Here is a 24,359-nt window from a genome sequence, read left to right on the forward strand (position 1 = left end):
CCTCCGCTCCCTCCTTTGTTTTTGCGCCTACCTTCAGGAAAGGTGGGCATCTCCACCTCTCTCTCTCTCTCTCTCTCTCTTGGCCCCAACGGCTGAGGAGAAAGTCAGGAGAAGAGGTGACTTTTGGTGCACACGCTGGGGTCTTCAGGCACGCCTCTGGACCAAAAGCGGGCCAGGCAAGGGAGCAAGTGCAGCAAGTGTAGTTACTGGGATGTATAGTTCACCTACAATCAAGGAGCATTCTGAACTCCACCAGTGATGGAATTGAACCAAATATGGCACACAGAACTCCCACGACGAAAAGAAAATATCTATCAATGATTGGCTGGGGGGGGGGGGGCAAAATACTGTTTGCTTACCATTGAAAATTACCTAGGGCCACCTCTGGTTTAGGGTTATTGTTAGTGTTAGGGTTAAGGGTAGAGTAAGGGTAAGGTTTAGAGTTAGGGTTAAGTTCAGGGTTAGGGTTAGGGTTAAGGTTAGGGTAGGGGTTTTTTGGTCACGTGTTCCGTTCTGCGTTGCGCAAACAGCGCCCCGAAGGTGTGAAGCATAAGCAGCATAACGCTCAGAGATTCCTTACTCAGCTATCATACTAATACCGTAGGATTTTCTGCCTTGATATTCTGAGTTATATGGTTGTGTGGAAGGGGCCCTGGGTCCACACTCAGATAATGTGGGATTTCCTGGGTTATAGGGCTGTGTGGAAGGGCTCTGGGTTATCAGAGTCCATACAATCATATATCCCAGTTCAGGGTAGGGTGTTATTCAGCTGTGTGGAAGGGTCCTGGGTGAGAGATTCCTTGAAAGTGCTGAAGGAATGTGCCGAGGAAACAAAGTTGTAAAGAAACTTTTACCATGTTTTTTGTAATACAGCCAATTAGGAAATGACATATATTTCTAACCCAGGAACACAGAGAATATGTAATCAGAGTCCCGTTGCGGGAGAGAGCGGGCCTGCTTTGGCGTGGCCCCTCCCTCTGTCTGTCTGTCTGTCCTTTCCCTTCCTTTCCCGGGTTGACCGGGCTGCGTCGCTGGCCGCGAGGAAGAGGAAGCGGCGGGGATTGGCGGGGCCAGGCCGGGGGTGGGGCCCGGGGCTGGCTCTCCTCCCTCCTTGCTTCGCCCCGAAGGACTGACAACGTCGGCAGCTTCACCCCATCGCCGCTGCCTTTGCCCTCTGCATCTGGACTGGGGCCCGCGCCCACCTCTGCATGGCTCCCGAGGAGGAAGAACGAGGAGGAGGAGGAGGAGGAGCAGGAGGAAGCGAGGGCCAGTAGAAGTTTCGGTGGGTAGCCTTCCTACTTTCTTTCTCAAGAGAACCACACCATCCCACGTTCGCCTGTGCGCCGAGGAGGGAAGCCAAGGAGCCCAGGCGTTTGGGAAGAGTCTCGTGGTGCCTTTGGCTTCTCCGCCCTCCTGGCTGCCCGGGATCCGCTCCTGGCGACCCATAACCGGTCGGGGAGGGAGGGAGAAGGAGAGAGGGAGGAGCCCAGCTCGCCATCGCCCTCTTCGGCCCCTGGTTCGGGTCGGGATCCCTGGCTGCGTTCCTTTGGGCGCTCTCCGAGAGAGAGAAAGGGCTGGGGCATCTACACCAGGCATGGGCGCACTTGGGCCCTCCCTCCTGGTGTTTTGGGCTTCAACTCCCACCATTCCTAACAGCCTGCCGGTCCAAAACACCTAGAGGGAGGGCCCAAGTTGACCCATGCCTGATCTACACTGGAATCAACGCAGTTTTGGTCCTACTTTAACTGTCATGGGTCCATGCTATGGCACCCTGGGAGCTGTAGTTGTCCAAAGTCTTGAGCCATCTCTGCCCAAGAGGAAACCCACAATTCCACAGCAATTCAAGAGCAAGGCACTGACCACCTACTACAATGCAACATCATCATCATCATCATCATCATCATCATTATTATTATTATTAGAAACACAACAAGATGAGTTCACAGCAGACACTCTTCTGGCTGTTGTATTGGATCACACGTCAGACACTTCTCAAGTGTCTAGGACTGTGTGATGTATTGGCGAATAATGCATGCAGATCCCAGTAGGGTGGCCTTTTGCAGATGGTAATCTTGTCAGCACCAATTGTGTTTAAGTGCAGGCCTAGTCTTTAGGCACTGCACCCGGTGTGCCAATCACCACTGGGACCACCTTGACTGGCTTGTGCCAGAGTCTTTGCAATTTGATCTTTAAATTCTCATATCATATCATGTCATTGTCATTATTATTATTATTATTATTATTGCTGACACAGGTAGAATAATATCACAATCCATCACCATTTCCGAATACATATCAAATATTGTTTTCATAGTGTTATCCTTACCTATTCCACCTTTATCCCCCACTTGTGTCTATTGATTTTACACCCCTTTCCTCCACCCCCCACCCCCACCCTTTGGGAGCAGTACTTGTCTTCATTCAAATATTAATTTAATTGAAGAATCATGTAAAGAGAATGGTTCAGCTCTTTATATCTTTCTTTTCCTTCGACTTTTTCTATCAGTCTTCCCCATCAGTCTTCTTGATTCGGCATGCTGTATATTTGGCTCTTCTTTCAGAGATGTAGTCCTGAAGCATAAAGTCTGCTAGGTAACCATACCATTTTTTAACTTCCCACTTTCTATGGTCTTTCCACCCCAAGGCCACAGTTGCTTGGGCAGCAACTATCATGTATTTTATCATCCCCCCCCCCCCCCCAATCTTTGATGTTTTTGTTCTTGTCTAATTTCTGGGTGAAAAATGCAACCTGAGCCCTGCCACATGCACAATGAGGGGCCTTCTTATATCAACACCAGAGGCACTCCAAGTGGCCAGCTTCTGGTAAAAGGACGTTTACTACAATGCCAAGTTGGCAAACTTTGTGTGTGTGTGTTTTAAAAATACAATACAGCTGTTTGGTTCGCTCCTGGCATGATAAATAAATAAGTGGGGGTCAAGCTGTATGAATAATCACAAACTGCAGTTGCCTCCGGAGATTGGGACTAGAGAGCAGGCCAGTTTACCATCCAGCCTCACTGCTTTGCTTTGCCTTTGGGGAGTGACAAGAGAGAGGGAGTTTGTTTTGAAAAGTAAGTGAGATGAAGCCCTTCCAAGATGAATGGTTTCCCCCTGACATTAAGTCTAGTTGTGTTGGACTCTGGGGGTTGTGCTCATCTCCATTTCTAAACCAAAGAGCTGATGTTGTCTGTAGACACCTCCAAGGTCATGTGGCCAGCATGATTGCATGGAGCACCATTTCCTTCCCACAGAAGCGGTACCTATTGATCTCACATTTGCATGTTTTCGAATTGATAAGTTGGCAGAAGCTGGGGCTAACAGCAGGAGCTCACCCAGCTCCCTGGATTCAAACTGCCAGCCTTTCAGTCAGCAAGTTCAGCAGCTCAACAGTTTAACCTGCTGCGCCACCGGGAACTCCATTACACATTTGTAATTCCAACCTTTTTATTATTCTGACTACTATTGTTTAGGTTACACTATGCAACGCAATTTTTTGTTCCTGGATTATAAGTGTCATTTCCTAATTAATTCTATCATTAAAACATGGAAAAGGAGTACTGTTCCATTATCAGGGCAGGCCATCTGTCGGGGGTGCTTTGAATGCGATTTTCCTGGTTCTTGGCAGGGGGTTGGACTGGATGGCCCATGAGGTCTCTTCCAACTCTAGGATTCCATGACTCTATGACTCCAAAAGGATAGTCCGTTGTATGGGAGGGGGAAGTTGAAGGAAAAAAAAACATGACCCCCGTTTTTGCTGGTTATTCCCCCTCTCCACTTCCCATTTCATAAACGAGGGTTGTTTCCAGAGTGGGAACATGGGTAGGGGAAATAACAGGAAAACAAGGGGAAGTGGTTTAACTCCCTAATCCCCCCCCCCCCCTTTAAATGGACTATCTTTCTCTCTCTAGCACCACCTTTTGGCCTTCATTCGGATAATGGAATAGTACCGTAAAAAGTTTATTAAACTGTAAAAACTTTGTTTTTGTGGGACACCCTGCAGCACATTTTGCTAGTTCATGAATATCTCATTGAGTCTCAACCAATTCAACATAGTTTGTGTCTGCCACAAAAATTAATTTTCTGGAGTAGAACAGCTACCTTCAAAATCAGTACCACACAATTAAACAGGAAATAACACTTTCAAACCAGGAACAGACATTTTTTTCAAATTTTGTTACATAGTGTTACTGAATATTTCCTGGCTGCCACGGCCTTATGTTAGATTGTAGCCCATCTTGTCTAGACACCTCCTATCCAAAGTTGGATGCCTGCTGACTGTCGCCTTTCTGATATCTTCTCTATTGTGGAAGCTGCACATAGTGAGGGAAGATGGTTTGTATGTTTGGGGAAGTGAAATGAAATGAAAATGCCCAGGTCTAATATTATCTTTCAGATTTCCTGGATTCTAACATGCACTTCAGGCCCCCGGGTGGCGGGAATGGCACTCCATGCAGTCATGATGGCCACATGACCTGGGAGACGTCTATGGACAACACTGGCTCTTCGGCTTAGAAATGGAGATGAGCACCACCCCCCAGAGTCAGACACAACTAGACTTAATGTCAGGGGAATCCGTTACCTTTAAATATGCACATCATGGTTGTTTGGATACCCATTTGAGTGATAGACTAGAAAAGTCATAATTCTGACACCACCACAGATAGAATTTTGCTATTTTCTTGGATTACTCCTAAGGATTTCACTACACAATAGACTTCTTGCACAATACACTGGATGTTGGAGCTCAGCCTGTAATTGTGTTTCAGGATCAGGGTGCTTTGGATGTGGGGAGTGATGTCAATGCGTTTCAAGATAGCAGTGGTTTGGTCAATGATATTGATGCAGAGAATGACCAGAAGATTCCTGTTCAAAGTGTAGTTTCCCATGAGAATGTCCCTGAAGGGTGTGGGGATGATGTGCTCCCTGAATTGTTACCAGAGTTCTCATGATTTGGGGTTTGAAAACAGCTCGGCACCTGGCCCAGCTGCAGAAATTAATGAGCAAATAGATAGATGGGAGGAGATTAGTCAAAATAGAAAAGCCGAACAGTGGCTTCGGTGTTCTGCCAGGCTCAGACAGAAGAAGATAAGAAAATCTCAGCTAAAGCAAAACCAATTTCTGAGTGCTTGGTATAGCTTAACGAGGGGATAAAAGTTCCAAATACAGGGAATGTAGTCAGATGAAGCATCGTTTGGAATCAAGTCAAGATCTCATCCTTGTTTCATGGAAGCCTTGCTTGAAAGATTTATGTTTAAGTGCCTTTTGTTTCATGGTTTTGATTCTTGGATTCTATGATTTTATATTCATGCCTTGGATTCATGTTTCCTGGGTTTTTTATTTTATTAGAGAAATTTTGCCTTTGTTTCATGGACTTTGCTGGACTATTATCCTGGACTACTTTGTTCCTGCTTATCTTCCTACCTAATTGGATTTACCTATTTCTTTACAGTGCCTTTTACTTTACTGCTTTTTAATTATCTTCAACAAAAGGATTGTTTTCCTATTCAATGGTGGTGTTTAAAGTCAGAGGGCTTTTCCTGTCCTGGAGTGCAACACTGGATTTGCCTCTATTTGGACTTTTTATATCCCATGATATCATGACTCTCCCTGTTGTTGCACTGCAGTTCAATTTTTATCGGATTGCATCTCTCATTGATGCAGAAAAGCATGTTAATGTCTCCAATATTGCTGTTGTTCCACTATTGTCTCGGGTGTGAGTCTTTTGTTCCACTGCAACTCTGCTTTTCCAGTAGTCATGTGCTATTGCAGCAACCATGTGATGTGGTTCCCCTCTTCTCTCTGTCCCCAAGCAAGGTATAGTCACATTGCTTTTACTCTGATCCCAAGCTTTTATTTTATTTCAAGTTGATATGCAATCAGTGTGCAATTTCACTGGTGTTGGGTAGGAGTCATCAGCATGTTGCAATCCTGCAGTTACAGCAGCATCCTCCATTTGCAAGGAGCATTGAAATTGCACAATGGCAGCATATAAAGGAGAAAAGACACAGTATCCATGTACTATGCAGTTATGGCTATAAAGGCAGAGTTAAGTGAAGCAGTGTGAAAGGCTGATTTTGAGAAGATGCATCACTGAAGTGGCAGCGTAACACTATTAAAGGGAAGGTGTGAAAGGTGTTGTTTCCATGCTGGTATGTTTCCATTTGCTTAAACAAAGCGATGGCTACGAGATAACAGGCTGATGTAATAATGCCCCAAGTGCATTGAAATGAAGAATGAGGAAAAAAAGGGTTCCCAATTGCCTTAAGCAGTTTGTAGAATCCAATGTTTTCATGCTTGATTGATCTGATGCTGGGTTGTTGTGAGTTTCCTGGGCTGTACGGCCATGTTCCAGAAGCATTCTCTCCTGATGTTTTGCCCACAATTGTGATCTGATACTGTTTCAGGCTTTTTTCAGTTCGGCAGAAGCAATTTGTGGGTCCTGGTTTCAATAGCTCATGTGCATTTTCAAGGCTGGGTTTTACCCATAGTAATTGGTGCTTGTGGTGATCTCCTTCCTTTGCCTGTCAAGAGCAGATGGCTAGCAATGGGACAGAAGCCAGTGGCTGCTGAATGGTGTCCAGTTTCCTTCACCTCCAAATTAAAAGCTAAGCATTTTCCCTACTTGTGCCTGGCATAGGGTCTGTGTTTGGTACAACTCATGCGTGGCATGCAGAAGGCTGCAGGCATGATTCCTGGTGACTCCAGTAACACTCAGGTGCCAATTCACATTACATAGTTTGTGTGTGAGGAGCAACTTGATAAACTGCAAGTCACTTCTGGTGTGAGAGAATTGGCCATATGCCAATGTTTTGATGTTTTACCATCCTTATGGAGATTTTTCTCATGCCCCCACATGGGAAGCTGGAGCTGACAGAGGAAGCTCATCTATGCTCTCCCCATATTCGAACCTCTGACCTGTCGGTCTTCCGTCCTGCCGGCACAAGGGTTTAACCCATTGTGCCACCAAGGGCGCAAAATAACAGTATGATTCCACTTTTAACTTCATGGATCTGATTCTGTATACTCCACCTTCTAATGTTTATTTCCAATATGCATTTACGTTTATGGAACAAGATCTCCATACTGCTTTTTGATGTTCCTCCTTGGACACAGGATTGAGATAGACCCTGAAATAGAAGAGCTTTGCCCTGTGGGTTCTGATTTGCAAGTCCCTCAACGGATGAGCCACCTTCTGATATAGCATGCAAAGCTCTTCTGTTTAGCAGAGAAAACGAGACCGATCTTGAGTTTAAAGTAAAGAGTGAAGAAAGAGTAGCAGTGTGAAAGAGGAAGGAGAATGATGTAACTAACTCTAGCGTGATGGTTGGTTTCAGGCACACTTACTGCAATTTCCTCTTGGTTTGTGCTTTAGTTGGTTTTCAGGTTGTTCTTCATTTTCTTTCTTTGCCATTGCTGCTTCTAGTTTCCAAGAGTATTCTGCCAGTGATCTGCCCTGCTATGATGTCTATTATCTTTCCTTATCTTGGACCATATTCATGGGTCCATTAATTGTTTTTTCTCCAGGCACCTCACCATCTAAGAGTACCATACGTCAACACTGTTAAAATAATGCAGGTTGACACTACCCGCCTTGCATTCAGTGAGTGGAGCAATATGTTATACCCATGTGCCAGCAGGACTGATGACTGACAGGTCAGAGCTTCGAATCCAGGAGAGCAAGTTGGGCTCCCTCTGTCAGTTCCAGCTCCCCATGCAGGGACACAGGAGAAGCCTCCCACAAGGATGGTAAAACATCAAAAACATCCTTGCAGACAGCCAATTCTCTCACACCAGAAGTGACTTTCAGTTTCTCAAGTTGCTCTTGACATGGAAAAAAAATTATCAGTGAGTGAATATGCATTGGACAGATTATGGCAGGCCATATTATTCCTGGGACAATTTATCATTTCCAGGGCTTGACAAGAATGGCTTAATTTCTTAGTGGTCATTTAGTCCACTTCTGACTGATAACACTTGAGGAAACTTGGTTGGAAGATCCAGGTTACCCATTTTGCTTGATCGGGTTTTTGTTTGTCTGTTTGTTTTGTTTTTCTGGAGGGAGGCAGGTCAGTGCTGCTATCTAATTGGGCCCCTCTGATCCTCCTGTTCCTAGTTTCATGTTAGTGCAAAGGTCAGCTGAATGTGGCAATAAAATCTTGTGTATTATATACACAGGTAGTTCAGATTGTCTCTCTGTTTGCAATATGGTTCTCTAGATGTGTGGAACCTCCAGTGGCACAGTGAGTTAAACCACTAAGCTGCTGAACTTGCTGACCAAAAGGTTGGTTCAAAAACATGCAAATGTGAGTAGATCAATAGGTGCCACTTCTGTGGGAAGGTAACGGCACTCCATGCAGTCATGCCAGCCACATGACCTTGGAGGTGTCTATGGACAACGCCTGCTCTTTGGCTTAGAAATGGAGATGAGCACCGCCCCCAGAGTCGGACATTGCTAGACTTAATGTCAATGGGAAACCTTTACCTGATGGTAGACTACAGTTCCCATCATCTCTAGCCAGCATAGCCAATGTTGAGGGATGCTGGGAGCTGATAATCCAACAGCATCAGGAGGGCCAAACTGGTATGCTGTCTATACACAGCTTATTTCTCAGAGAGCTGCAGCCAATGCATTAACTGTCTGTCGCCGGATTCTGTTAAAAGAGGTTTCTTGTTGCCTTCCTCCGACTAAGGAGCCTCTTTGTGGTCTTTCTATGAAATGAATAATTAAATAAAACTCTACATTGTATTGAAAGTAAAGTAAGCCTAGGGCAGATGTGCAGTATGGATTCTGGGCACACGTTCACTTATTCCGGAAAGTGGTTTGCTTCTCCCCCCTCCCGCTTTAGTTTATGTTCTTATGTTGCAACAGCTGTGAAAAGGACTGTTACCATGCTATCACAAAGAACAGAAGGGCTTTTGCTTCTAGTCTTTTCTGTTAGCTTGCATAGCGTTTTGAGGTGGTGATAAAATTTGTGATGTAAAATAAATCATGTACTATGTGTGTTGGTTCACCATGTTATAATGGTGTGTTTTAATATATGTAATTTGTTCTATGTATTTTATTTTGATGTGTTTTGACTGTGTGTACCTTACCATGAGCCATGAGGAGGGGCAGGTAACAAGTTGTTGTTTTCTTAGTCAAGGAATATTCAGAAGTGACTTGGCCAGATCCTTCCAGTGAAGTATAGCCTACAGTATCTGGTTATTTGTTGATTACCGAGATCTAAATCCAATTGCTAATCCCAACCAGAGTGAACACATTGAATCAAATCATTAAATGTGACATTTACTCCCATCTAAAGAAGGCTCGTTTATTGTTGAAGGCTTTCATGGCCGGAATCACTGGGTTGCTGTGAGTTTTCCGGGCTGTGTGACCATGCTGCAGAAGCATTCTCTCCTGATGTTCTGCCCACATCTATGGCAGGCATCCTCAGAGGTTGAGGGGTTTGTTGGAAACTAGGCAAGTTGAGTTTATATATCTGTGGAATGTCCAGGGTGGGAGAAATAACTCTTGTCAGCTTGAGGCATGTGTGAATATTGAAATTGGCCACCTTGATTAGCATTGAATGGCCTTGCAGCTTCAAAGCCTGGCTGGTTGCTGCCTGGGGGAATCCTTTGTCGGGAGGTGTTAGTTGGCCCGGATTGATTCTTGTCTGCTTGATTCCCCTGCTTTTTGAATGTTGCTCTTTATTTACTGTCCTGATTTTAGAGTTTTTTAATACTGATAGCCAGATTTTGTTCATTTTCATGGTTTTCCTCCTTTCTGTTGAAATTGTCCACATGCTTGTGCATTTCAATGGCTTCTCCATATAGTCTGACATGGTCGTTGTTAAGAGTGGTCCAGCATGTCTGTGTTCTCAAATAATATGCTGTGTCCAGTTTGGTTCATCAGGTGCTCTGCTATGGCTGACTTCTCTGGTTGAAGTAGTCTGCAGTGCCTTTCATGTTCCTTGATTCGTGTTTGGGCATTGCTGTATTTGAAATAAAGTCCATTGTTTCAATGAGTCTATATGCATAGAGTCCAGTCCTTGGTTGAGGCCAATGTTTTTACTCAATTTCATTTCATATTTCTTAAATGTTCTCTATGAATGCTTTGAGAAGACTTCCAAGCTTGCTGAATTAAATTCTATAATGCTTACGAAAGGATTTTCTCTAATGCATACTATGAAATGGTACAGCATTACCTTGTAGTCCTCTGTTTGCTTATCTGTTTGTTTTGCAAGGACAGAATATTCTTGGCATAGTATAACACATTGCTGAAATATACAATTTAACTGGGGCCTTTAAAGAATGCAGTTGGTTGTTTAGGGAATGTGTTCACCACTGTTATAAACTGGGTACAACAAGAAGAGGATTCAGTGTACAGTCCAGGGCAGAGCCAGTAGCTGTGGTGGCTGAGCTATTTTATGAGCTATAGTTTTAAAAGGTCACATTTACAAGTTTTGAATCAACGTAAAATCTGGGGAGAGCACGGATGAGCTCCCTCTGCCTACTTCAGCTCCCCATGCAGAGACATGAAAGAAGCCTCCCACAAGGATGGTAAAACATCAAACATCTGGGCATTCCCTGGACAAAGTCCTTGCAGACGGCCAATTTTCTCACACCAGTAGTGACTTGCAGTTTCACTCCTGACACAAAAAAAATGCTTCTAGCTGTTTTGAACTCAATTAAGAAAAGAGTTTTTGCGAGTCTGGTGCATCTTTGTAACCCATTCAAGACTACCCAGAATAAATCAGAATAGCACATCAGGAAATGCTACCTAATTAGGAATGTTATAGCTATCTTTAGAACAAGGTTTAAGGAATTCCTTTGAGCACAAGGGCTGTATTCCAGTTTAGAGAAGTTGCAAGGAAACATATTGCCCTGGTTGGTTGCTTCAATGGAAAAAGGATGGGTGGAGCTTTGAAAAGGTTACTTTTTGGGGGACTATGACTCCCCAGTGGAACTAAAAATACCATCATATTTTAGTTGAAAACTTCTTACTGCTGGTAATTAAACTTGGGAGAGGTCTCTTAAGTTTGCAAAATAGGAAAAAACGCACCCAAAAGCTGGGAAACCACCGGTGTCACAGGGATGGCGCTGTGACTATCTGGAGAACCCCAAAATCGCCCACTATCCTGGATTTGAAGAAAGAATGCCTTAGGATATTTAAGAAAGTGTCAAGGAACCCTTACGAGAAAAATCCTGCACTGATAAGAATCTTTGAAGTTGGAGATTTATTTTGTATAAGATTAAAAAATAATGCTATCTTTTGTTTACCATAATATCCACACAAAGCCATCATTTTCTATGCAACAAACAGCTTCTTCTTCTTCTTTGTTTGCTTGTTTGTTTTCTGCACAGAATGATTTCCTACATGCAAAAAAATATTTTCTATACAGAAATGGCAGGGTTTTGGTTTTTTTGGTGCAAAACAATTGCATGCGAATTTTGTCCAAAGTTCCAAATAGCAAATAGATTTCAAAACTTGCTAAAATTGCTGTTGTTTCTTTTAGGAAGAAAAATGAGTGAAGAATTATATCCTTATGAAAAAGCTCTAGTGATTCAACCCTGTGATGCCATCTGTGCCATTGCGCAGATTAGGCTGATATAGGGAATTCATAGCCCTCTTAGCAGCACTTCTGAGGTCCCATCTACACTGCCAAGTAATGAAGTTTGAATCTACATTATATTGTCAGCATAGGCTCATATAATGCATCAAACTGCATTATATGATTGTACACTGACCATATAATGCCGTGTAGATGGGACCTACAAGTATGACTCCTGCCCTGGCACCTGAAGTTTTTTGGCAGTGCTATATATCAATTTACTGCTGTTAGAGACAGGATGGCAGGCTATATTTCTGATAATTTGCCAAAGCTCATGATATCAGCCTTTTAGTTATGCAGGGCCACCTCAGATGTCCAACATTGTGCTGGACATGGTACAAGGAAGCTTAACAGCTGTAGCAAAAAGTCAACAAGATATTGTTTCATTCCTGAGTGGAAGCAGTAGAACAGGCCTGCCTCATTCTTTGGGGGATGCTTCTTCCAGAAAACAAAATTAAACAATGGAAGAAGTGTTTAGAGTCACAGTAGCCTTGTGTTAGGGGCTGTGTAATTAAATAATGAAAACCTCTGTAAAATTTTATTGACAAGAGCATGGCTGCTGCTGGGAAGCTGTGTTGCAAACAGGAAGTTGTCTTAATAAAGAAGTCTTAACACACATCGATGAGCTAATGAGTTATAGTTCTCTTGGAAATGCACAGAAGTTTCTCCCCTTATCCCCCCCCCCCCCCCCACTACTTTTTCTTCAGCATGTTGTCCAGGCCAGCCCTACTGGGTACCAGGGTAAAAAAGACTGCTTTTTGTGGCCCCTGGGTGTGTGGTTCGTTAGAGCTGATACAAAGGTATGGAGTTTAGGAATGTCTTTGCCTCCAAAATACAGGTCCTCAAATTTCCAAACCTGTATGGTCAGTTAGTAGGAGCACCCAGTGGTGCAGCAGGTTAAACCACTGAGCTGCTGTACTTGCTGACCAAAAGGTTGGCGGTGCAAATCCAGGAAGTGGGGTGAGTTCCCACTGTTTGGACCAAACCTGAACTCTCATTGTTTGGCCTAGCTTCTGTAAACCAAGCAGTTCAAAAACATGCAAATGTGTGCAGATCAATTGATAGCACTCTGGCAGAAAGGTAACGGTGTTCCATGCAGTCATGGTGGCCATGTGACCTTGGAGGTGTCCATGGACAATGCCAGCTCTTCGGCTTAGAAATGGAGATGAGCCCCACCCCCCAGAAGCCAAAATGACTAGACTTAATGTCAGGGGAAACCTTTACCTTTATCTATGATAGTCCAAAAAAGTAAAATTTCTGTGTCATATAATTCGTGAAGTTATTGTAAAGCACTGGCCCTTCAAGATGTGGCTGGACACCTTTTGGATTTTGTTCTAGTTAAAACAGTGCCTTGGACAGCACTGGAATTTCCCCTGGAATTTATGAAAGTTGTCTTATCAGAATTATTCTGAGACTGGAATAACTCAATCAGCATAGATGGAAAGGTGGTTTTTTACAACCCGTGATCTCTCTTCCTCCTTCCCTCCCTCCCTCTAAACATCTTTAACAAAGTGAGCATATTCTCCCTTGAGAATTGAGACTGAAGATAACTTTCTGAAGCAGCTATGGGATGGGCCCTTTTTGCATCCGGCCTCAAAGCCTGCCCTCCAAACTGGGGGCAAATGTTTCAGAGTTTGAGGAAAGTATCTTGTAACAGTTGGTGGATAGGTGAATGGTTTGGATTTGTCCTTCTAATCTGAGAAGATAAATTGTATTTAAATGTGACACAGAAGTCATGTAAACCTCAGATCTAATATGGAAAAATGCTGGGAATATCCAATGATCCAAAAATATCTGGAAGTCTTTAAGATTTCCATCAATGACATTAAAGCTCATTATTTATCTGGCCCAAGAGTGTTTCAGGCAGCGTTCTTCCTCTGCCTGTGTGTGTACACACATCTTCAAGACCCCTGTTGACCTCTGATGGCCTTGATATTGAGAAACCAACCTCCCTAATGATGAAATATATTAAATGATATGAAGCAGAAACTGCAGCTCCGCACTAGGGGTGCGATTACTCAATGGAGGTATGTTAGCGCTCCCTGGGTCCATTTCTTGCTCCCATTGATAAGGTCGGGGATATCTGTGAGAAAGATTTGGCACCTATGCCCAAAGCCAGTTTGACCTATTGAGATGGTAATCATCCCCAAATATCCATTATGTACACTGGACTAACCCTATTGCATTTACCAGAGCTAACCCAGTAAACCCATCATGGACTCATTACAATATTGTCACACTTTGGGATCGCACCTCTTTTGGAAGCAGACCATTAAAAAAAGGCTGATACTTCAAATGATCCAATGGCCATTTATTTCATTTCTCACCATACAAAGAGCCAATCAGAGAAAATGTCCAATGGAGTCAAGAGCCACCCAGAGAACAGATCCTAGCCAGACAGTTTTTCAGCTGATCGGGAGCTGGCACGGGTTTCTTGAATAACTGTCAAATGAAATAAAAATGCTCTGTATTTGCAATTGTGGTATGTCAGTATTTTGGAGTGCTTTCTCTGCTGACATCCTAATTAGCCAGTGAGAATATGCGTCAGCTTTTGCCTTCTATCCTGTCCGTGTCTAATTTAGCCTTCTGAAAAGTGAGATACTCAGGATTTCCACGGTTTTAGTGGAGCTGAAATCACCCAAGAGCACCTTGAATCTCATAGGTTTTTAAAGGCAAGGGATGCTCAGAGGTGCTGTTGCTAGTTGTGTCTCCTCTCCTACACCATTAGTAGTCATTAGTAGCCTTCCATCCAAGGGCTAACAAGGACTTTCCCTACTTAGCTTCCAGGATCAAATGGGATCTGGTACCTTTAGTGTATTTAGCCCCTTTTACCTGAAATGTATGAGATCTGAAAAGCTGAGTGGCTACTGGCCTTTTGGTAGCCATGTTACTGTGTCTCTATGATACAAGAAGGTGCCAGAGCAGCCTCTCATACCTTAGATCATCGTTTCTCAACCTGGGCGTCGGGACCCTTGGGGGGGTCGCAAGGGGTTGTCAAAGGGGTCACCAAAGACCATCAGAAAACATAGTATTTTCTGGTGGTCATGGGGATTCTGTGTAGGAAGTTTGGCCCAATTCCATTGTTGGTGGGGTTTATGAGGCTCTTAGATGGTAGGTAAACTATAAATCCCAGCAACCACAACTCCCAAATGTCAAGGTTCTGTTTCCCCAAACTCCACCAGTATTCACATTTGGGCATATTGAGTCTTTGTGCCAAGTTTGGTCCAATCCATCATTGTTTGAGTCCACAGTTCTCTCTGGATGTAGGTGAACTACAACTCCAAAATTCAAGGTCAATGCCTACTAAGTCCTTCCAGTATTTTCTGTTGGTCATGGTAGTTATGTGTGTCAAGTTTGGTTCAAGTCCATCGTTGGTGGAGTTCAGAATGCTCTTTGATTGTAAGTGAACTATAAATCCCAGCAACTACAACTCACAAATGACAAAATTAATCCCCCCAAACTCCACCAGTATTCAAATGTGGGCGTATCAGGTATTTGTGCCAAATTTGGTCCAGTGAATGAAAATACATCCTCCATATTTACGTTACGATTCATAACAGCAGCAACATTGCTGTTATGAAGTCACAATGAAACTAATTTTATGGTTGAGGGTCATCACAACGTGAGGAACTATATTACAGGGTTGTGGCATTAGGAAGGTTGAGAAAAGCCACTTTAGACTAATGTATTGATAAGGAAGAGGAAGGAGGAAAAGATCCTGTTTTTACTTTGGTGCCAAAGTTCATCTGTGTGCTCCTTTTGACAGTGATGGCAGTAGCACCATTTGCTTAGTTCATGACTGCGGGTGCCACAAAAATGGCGGTGGATGCCTCCATCCAAGATGTGACTTTACAGTACAATCATTACAGTGTTTACTGGGAAGTAAACCTCACTGTAGGGTGCTTTTACCCATTCCAGCCCTATCATTAGGCAAAGTAGGTATCTGTCAGCAGTTATTGTGGAGCAGGAAGCAGCTGCAAGGTGCTGGGAGACAGAGTAGCCTCTTCCATATCCTGCTAAGCTGCCCTGCTGCCCTCAAGTGAACTGAAGACTGGCATGCCAACACCAACATTAAATTCCAGCCCTATCTGTTGCCAGTGTGGCTCGATTTTGTCTATGAATATTGGGAAGGATGCCACCTTGTCCTTTACTTCCAGCAGCAAAATGTCTTAGGCTTCCCTTGGCTTACTCACACATAAGCATGCACAAGCTTGTTCTCTTAGACATGCTCTATGTGTGTTCTGCAAGAGAGCAATGCCCTTGTCTTCTGGAGGTTAAGGTCTCCCTTTGACCTTAAGTCTAGTCGTGTCGGACTCTGGGGGGTGGTCACCCAGTGTGGTTCGCACCCCATGCAACCCACTAGTGATGCCACAGAGGCTGATCTCTTAGTTTACAAGACCAGATTAGGTCCGGGTGGCTTTAAGATATTTAGTTCCTTTGTGAGAATGACAGGATACCAAAAAGAAAGAGGGACCCACAGAACCACAGGTTAGTCTTCTTACAAAAATCGCTTTTTGGATTAATTCTGATAGCTCAAAATAGTGATCCTATTTTTCTTTCATTTTGAATATATATGAATTTCCTTTCCAGCTAAGGTGAAAAGTAATTATAGTAATTTAAAATGGTCACGCCAGTTAAACATTAAAAAATAACATGAAAAATAGCTGGAAATCCCCTTCTGATCCCATACTGTATTGCAGTGGAGGAACAAAACTACAGCTGTTCTCTGCCTTTAACACTATAAGGAGTTGTGATAATAGACCTATTGACTGAATACGACACCTAGAATTCCTTAGCCAGGATGGCCCATGATCACAGTTCTTTTTGGCCTTTGCAGTTCAAAAAGTTACTTTTCCTAGTTCTGTTCAGACTTGCTTTCTGCTCTTCTCTTTGGGATGTTTTGGTCCATTTTGCTGGATTGACTTTAAATCCTGCTGATCTTTGCACTTTAATTCCCTTGAAAAAAGCATGGTTCAGACTTCGAACTGTGGTTGTGTGGCTACTAAAATAGCAAGTTTTTGTAAATATGTATGTTCCTTTCTAATTAACTCAGTCAGGAGTTTTACACATCTAACAGTTCTATTTTGTTTTGTTTTGACTGGTGTTGTGGTTCCAAAGGTTTAATTTTCTAAAAGCCATTATTTGATCAATGTGCACACAGCTGACCATGAGCTGATAACCTCATCTTTCAATTGAAATTTTCAAAGATCACTTCCTTTTTCTTTCTGTTTGTCTTTCTCTTCTTAACATGTCTCAGATACAAAAAGTTTTGCGTTTACAATAAATACTCATTTGGTATATTCCCCCCCCCCCCCCGGAAAACCCTCTTTCAGTGCCAAGCAATTAGCAATGATTAAATCAAACTGCAAAGGACTGTTACACATCTAAAGCGGTTGCACTCTTTCAGCACATACACTGTGGGAAGGAAAAATTGCAAGCAATATTCTGACCAACTGTTTGGCAAAAAAAAAGAGAGAGAAAGAAACCTGGATGCATTGGATCACATGAATTCTGGCAATAATATTTATTTGATTTTCTTTTTTCTTTACACTCCACCTCGTTGCATATTGTATATAACAGTGTTTCTCAACCTGGGGGTCGGGACCCCCGGGGGGGGTGATCTTGAGGAGGGTTTCTGATGGTCACCAAAGACCATCAGAAAACACATATTTCTGGTGGTCTTAGGAACCCCTTTGGCAGAGAAGGCAGAAGATCTCTCCGCCTGTCCTTCTCTTCTCATCTTTTTGGAAACAGACAACAAATCCTCCCACCAAAAGCCCTCCTCCTGTTGTGATTGGCTGGCCTCTCAGCAAAGGGGAGGTCTGTTTCTGAGACTTCAAGCAGGGAGGGGAGAGCAGGTGTGCTCCCCCCTAAAATCACTGCAAATTCCTTCCAAATACTTCCAGTATTTTATATTGATCATGGGGGTTCTGTATGGGAAGTTTGGCCCAATTCCATCATTGGTGGGATTCGGGGGGATCTTTGATTGTAAGTGAACTATAAATCCCAGCAACTACAAATCCCAAATGTCAAGGTCTATTTTCCCTAAACTCCGCCAGTGTTCACATTTGGGCATATTGAGTATTCATGTCAAATTTGGTCCAGATTCATCATTGTTTGAGTCCACAGTGCTCTCTGGATGTAAGTGAACTACAACTCAAAAACTCAAGAACAATGCCCACCAAACCCTTCCAGTATTTTATGTAGGTCGTGGGAGTTCTGTGTGCCAAGTTTGGTTCAATTCCATCGTTGGTGGAGTCCAGAATGCTATTTGATTGTAGGTTAACTCTAAATCCCAGCAACTATAACTCCCAAATGATAAAATCAACACCCTCCCCCAACCTCACCAATATTCAAATTTGGTTGTATTGGGTGTTTGTGCCAAATTTGGTCCAGTGAATGAAAATACATCCTGCATATCAGATATTTACATTAAGATTCAGAACAGTAGCAAAATTACAGTTATGAAGTAGCAACAAAAATAATTTTATGGTTAGGGGTCACTAAAACATAAGGAACTATATTAAGGGGTCACAGCATTAGGAAGGTTGAAAAACACTGATGGGACATAAAGGCATAAGGGGATGTATTTTTTTGTGTAACCAATCTTTCCCACCAATATGACGTTTGTTGTTGTGTGCCCTCAAGTTGTTTCCAACTTATGGCAACCTAAGGTGAACTTATAATGGGCTTTTCAAATTCTGTCTATTTGGTCAGAGTGACTTATTTGAATGTGAGGGCTTTGAAGGTGGACCCAAAAGGCCAAGCTGCTGAGCAAATGAGCTCTGCATTTGGATTAGTAGCCTGCGTTCTCTCAGCCGAGGCTTCAGAGTGTTGTAATCCTGCAGCGCTTTCACTGACCAGTGGTTGTTTACTGGGTTCTTCCTGTGTACAATGATAGCAGTGTTGAGCCTTAGCAATATCACATGAGCCCTTGCTCAACAGTAGGCCTTTAAATAGCAACGCTTCAGATTCCCAGGACATTTCCTCTCAGTTTTCTCAGCCTTAAAGGAATCTCTTGTGACCTGAGACTGAGTAAAGTAAGAGGGGCTGATTTTCCCCTCATTGACTTTGGACTTGAAGCGGTCATGGCCAGTAACCAACTTCTTAATCAGAATCAGTAGGAGTTTAAAGGATCTAAAATAACCTTGCACACTTATGTCATGAAAGTAAGTCCATGCTTATCTAATTAAAACACTTTTTGCATTTCCTCTGTGGATCAGCCTCTCCAGCTTTGGCAAACCTTCAGAGGATTAGCATTCCAGCACTAGAAAGTGGTTATTTATAATAATGTTTCATTGAGAACATGCCTGATTCAAAATGGTACAAACTGGAGATCATTTTATACCATAGCTTGTACTAGGCTCTTGCAAAAGTGTGTGGCGAGGTAGGCTGAAAAGTTTGAGTCCACCATGTCGCTGGCTGTCATGTCTTTCAACCTGAAATAAGTTGCAATGAGTTCATTGGGGCTTGCGTCCAGCCTCATTCCTTCCAATCAAAAACAAAATCAAAAACCAGATCCTGAAGACATTCTTTAAAAGGAGCACCACACAATAACTTTGCTTGCAAAAAAGCCCCCAGATTTCTCAGAGATCCCACAAATATAAAAGTGAATTTCTTTAAAATACATAGTTTTTTTTCTCGCCAGAGTCATAAGATTTAGAAGGTACACTTACTGCAAGGTTAATTTCAAACCCAAATACAAAACAGTGGTATTACAGAAAATAGGCCAGTCAACTGGGATTTGTTTGAAACTTTTTATTTCATGTGCTTTGGCTTAGGCCTGAAGCTGATTCTCAAGGCTTTATCACACTAGGCTGGAAAATTGCAGTTATGGCAAGATAATGGTGTCTCCTGACATTAATGATTTCTCCTGACGTTAAGTCCAGTCATGTCCGACTGAGGGGATTGGTGCTCATTTCCATTTCTAAGCTGAAGAGCCGGAGTTTTCTGTAGACACCTCCAAGGTCATGTGGCCATCATGACTGCATGGAGCACCATTACCTTCTAACCAGGGTGTATGTATTGATCTCACATTTGCATATTTTCAAACTGCTAGGTTGGCAGAAGCTGGGGCTAACAGCGGGAGGTCACGCTGCTCCCTGGATTCACACCTGCAACCTTTGGGTCAGCAAGTTCATCAGCTCAGCGTTTTAACTCACTGCGTCACTGGGGGCTTCATAACAGTGTCTTTGGCTGGTACTTATCACATGACATCATGTTGTCCTTGTTGCTACATTGCATTTCAATCATTAGTGTAGCAATCTTTTAACTGATGGAAAACCTCATCAATGGCTCCCAATATCACTCCTGTTCCATGACTTCCTCTGGTTTGATCTGTCCTTTCTGCTGCAGTTCTGATATTCCAGCAGTCATATGGCATGAGTTGGTGTGATTTCCCTCCTTGCTATTCCTAAACAGGATAAGATTACTATTTTCTTTTCTTGTCTTTTATGTTTATTTTCTTTTTTTTTAAATGTTATCATTTTGCTGTAATTGTGCAACTGAAGCAACAGTTTATTTAAACAAATCAAAAGGTGTGTTTGCACTGGGAAAGGCATACATAGGCAGGAAGGTAGGTTTAGTGAGGTGGCGTGGAAGAGTAATCGCGGGAATGTTCATCACCAAAGAGGCACCACAGCGCAATTGCAGAGAGGTGTCGTAGTGATTGTTTCCATTTTGGTATGTTTTCATTTGCTTAATCAAAGTGATTGTTGCAAGACAACAGGCTGATGTGATAAAGTCATCAGTTCACAAATCATTGTGTCTCCCATTATCTCGGGGGGGCGGGGAGAATATAGCTTTTTCCCTGTTAGTCAGAACATAATACATTTGTTGGTGTAGTAATTCCTCTTGAAGGAAGAAAGCCTACCAAAGGCATGCAGAAAAATAGTTAAATGTTTTCAAAGCTATATTCAGATTTTGATTTTTTTTAAGGAAAGCAATAATTACTTCATTTCTTGGCAGAAATGGATGACAGCATAATTTGGCCATAGGTTCATCCCAGGCCAAATGATAGACATAGCAGGATTCCATTGGGACATATTAAATCAAAGTGAAGCATGAGTTTATTTTGTTTGATAAGTTGTTAGTCTAAAAAATAAGAATTATACTTGATTAACTAGAGTTCAAGAATGTCTAGTGTTCACAAATAGAGTTGTTGGCTTATTTTAAAATCTTCTGAACATGCATCTTGAGATGGTTTAGCTTTGAATAATAATACATGAACAAGAATTTCCACTGGCCAAACGTATCCAGATGGCTCTGCACCCTATGTTAACTTGATCTTGGGTTCTTTCCTTCTGCAGTAAATGTCTTGGTCCTGCCTCCCCACTCTCCTTACATCAAAATACTCTGAGACTTACTGACTGGCAAACAGAGCTTCAGTACTCAAGACAACATTGTAGGGCAGATTCCAAAAATCCTAATGCTAATTCACTTGAAATTGGAAGTAACCATCTGGCATTCTTTTCTTTAATCTTGGTCCATTTTCAAGGGCTCATTCCTACTCACTGATTGAAAACCCAGCCAGACTGTATGTGTCAGGGATTTTTGGAAAAATAATGCTAATAACTAATATTTTCATAAGAGGGGGAAGAGGGCTCAAAGTTCTTGAGAACAAGCTATTTTCTTATTGTACAGAGAAGAGGTTGAGGCTAAGGCTTGATAATTTCTTGATTTGTTTTGCTTTCAGCCCCTCTCCTAAATTCACTCCCTTATCTATGGATATATCTCCAAATGCTTTGTATCACTTCACCTTTCTTGGTGTACTGGACCATACCATTTTTGTTGTTTTCATGCTGAATATGTAGAAATTTGAGGAGGATTTTTTGTTTTTGTGTGCTTTCAGGTAGTTTTTGACATATGGTGACCCTTACAGCAGTGGTTCCCAACCTATCCATGGACCACCAGTGGTTCGCAAGAACTAAAATATGGTCCGTGACCTCAACATAACTACACTGTATTGTCGAAGGCTTTCATAGCCAGAATCACTGGGTTGTTGTAGGTTTTTCCGGGTTATATGGCCATATTCTAGAGGCATTTTCTCCTGACGTTTTGCCTGCATCTATGGCAAGCATCCTCAGAGGTAGTGAGGTCTGTTGGAAGTAGGAAAATGGGTTTATATATCTGTGGAATGACCAGAGTGGGACAAAGGACTCTTGTCTGCTGGAGTTATTATTATTATTATTATTATTATTATTATTAACTTTATTTATACCCCGCTAACATGTCCCAAAAGACTCGATGCGGCTTACAAAGGCCAAGGCCCTCAATAAAACAACAGCACAACAAATACATAATGTTTCAACTGAGGATGCTTGCCATAGATGCAGGCGAAATGTCAGGAGAAAATGCCTCTAGAACATGGCCATATAACCCGGAAAAACCTACAACAACCCATTACTACACTGTTGCAATGAGAGTGACTGGTCTCACGAAACCTTCTTATAGTAGCGAGGTTTATTAAATATAGTTTTCTGTGGGCGAGCAGATGGTGACTACTGGATGGCATATGTTCTGTATCAGAAACTAGAGCTGATGTGGTCTCTCCAATTTTCTGAAACAGCACCCCAAATAACCAAACTGAATCTAAAGTTGACCAAACACTGATTTGTAACCCAACTAATGTTGGAAAGTGGTCTCTGGTCAAGTGGTCCCTGGTCAAAAAAAGGTTGGAAACCACTGCTCGACAGCAAGCTATCATTGTTTCATGGCCAGATTTCTAAACCTTCTTCAGAGTCTGAGAGTTTGTGACTGGTCCAAAATGACACAGTTCATTTCCATGGAAATGCAAACCCTGGTCTCCAGAGTCATAGTTCAGCAGAAATAAATAAGCAAGCAAGCAAGCAAAACAAAAATCAAGGAAAGTATTTTTCCCCCAGCAACTTTACTTTTAAAGTCCTTAGAAAATAGAACAAAACTTTCTTGGAAAAAATGTTCTTCGGCAAAATGGTTGCTTTCTGACTGAGGCCTAGAGGTGATCGTTTGGGCCGTAAAGTCTTCAGTTTTTGTTCACCAGAGACATGAGTTTATTTTAAACATTGTGAAGCTGTTCCTCTTGACGTGCATTAAATACTCCTACCAACGGGAGACTTGGCCTATATAACTCATGCTCTAGTTCACCCTGTATAACTAACCCCCCCCCCCCACACTCACTAATTTGTAGCAAGCTAAGGTGCTGATAATTAACAAAAGGACATCAAAACAGCTGCAGGGATCTTAAAGGGTGGTAACAGGAAAGGCTCAAGTTTTGTGATACAACACATGTTTTTGTACCTCAAAATGTGTGTTGCCTTTTTAAATCCTCCCTGCATTTAGTTTTCTCTTGGGACTTGAAATCTGTACACAAAGTTTGCTATTCTGACAACCCTGTTTTGTGACTGGGTTGCTGTCATTGACCTTGTTTTTATTTTAAAATACAGGTTGAGCACCCCTTATTGGAATTCTGGAACGTTGTTTCATGCCCTAAAAAAAAGAAATCTGTATAAAATTCCCTTCAAGCTATGTGTGTAAGGTATATATGAAACATAAATGAATTTCATGTTTGGATTTGGGTCCCATCTCCACTATTTCTAATCATGTATGGATATATATGCAAATACAGCTGTTCCAAAATCCAAAAAGAAAAAAACATCCCAAGCACTTCTGGTCCCAAGCATTTTGGATAAAGGATACTTAACCTATATAAGAACAGATGTGTTTTGAAGAGAAGACAAATTGAAACCACTGCATTTTATTTGGGTTATTTATTTATTTATCGTGTCAGAACAACCAGTCAAATTATATTACATTTCTAACAGAACAAAGCAAACAAGCAGATTACAAAATTTGTGAGTATGAGAGTTGATTAAATGTCCTTTGACCAGTATCTGGCCACCTGGAGTGCCTCTGGTGTTGCTGCAAGAAGGTCCTCCCTTGTGCATGTGGCAGGGCTCAGGGTGCATTGCAGCAGGTGGTCAGTGGTTTGCTCTTCGCCACACTCGCATGTCGAGGATTCCACTTTGTAGCCCCATTTCTGAAGGTTGGCTCTGCATCTCGTGGTACCAGAGCGCAGTCTGTTCAGTGCCTTCCAGATCGCCCAGTCCTCTGTGTGCCCAGGAGGGAGTCTCTCATTTGGTATCAGCCATTGGTTGAGGTGCTGGGTTTGAGCCTGCCACTTTTGGACTCTCGCTTGCTGAGGTGTTCCAGCGAGTGTCTCTGTAGATCTTAGAAAACTATTCTAGATTTAAGTGACGTGTTGACGTGCTGGCTGTTACCCAAACGGGATGAGCTGGAGATGTCTCTGCCTTGGTCCTTTCACTATTGGCTGCTACTTCCCGGCGGATGTCAGGTGGTGCAATACCGGCTAGACAGTGTAATTTTTCGAGTGGTGTAGGGCGCAGGCACCCCGTGATAATGCGGCATGTCTCATTAAGAGCCACATCTACTGCTTTAGTGTGGTGGGATGTGTTCCACACTGGGCATGCATACTCAGCGGCAGAGTAGCATAGCGCAAGGGCAGATGTCTTCACTGTATCTGGTTGTGATCCCCAGGTTGTGCCAGTCAGCTTTCGTATGATATTGTTTCTAGCACCCACTTTTTGCTTGATGTTCAGGCAGTGCTTCTTGTAGGTCAGAGCACGGTCCAGAGTGACTCTCAGGTATTTGGGTGCGCTGCAATGCTCCAGTGGGATTCCTTCCCAGGTAATCTTCAGAGCTCGGGATGCTTGTCTGTTCTTGAGATGAAAGGCACATGTCTGTGTTTTAGATGGATTAGGGATCAGCTGG

General features: G+C 42.7%; 1 protein-coding gene across 2 annotated transcripts in view; it reads left to right on the plus strand.

Moving 5' to 3' along the window:
- Nucleotides 1-1,080: 1,080 nt before the first annotated feature.
- WIPF1 (WAS/WASL interacting protein family member 1) overlaps nucleotides 1,081-24,359 on the plus strand; it is a 75,416-nt gene continuing 52,137 nt past the window's right edge. For both annotated transcript variants that reach the window (XM_060779360.2, XM_060779369.2), the window contains exon 1: nucleotides 1,081-1,282. The gene's annotated coding sequence lies outside the window, so the exon portion shown is untranslated. The remainder of the gene's footprint in view (nucleotides 1,283-24,359) is intronic.

Source organism: Anolis sagrei, chromosome 1, assembly GCF_037176765.1.
Source record: "Anolis sagrei isolate rAnoSag1 chromosome 1, rAnoSag1.mat, whole genome shotgun sequence".
In the NCBI taxonomy this organism is placed as follows: Eukaryota; Metazoa; Chordata; class Lepidosauria; order Squamata; family Dactyloidae; genus Anolis; species Anolis sagrei.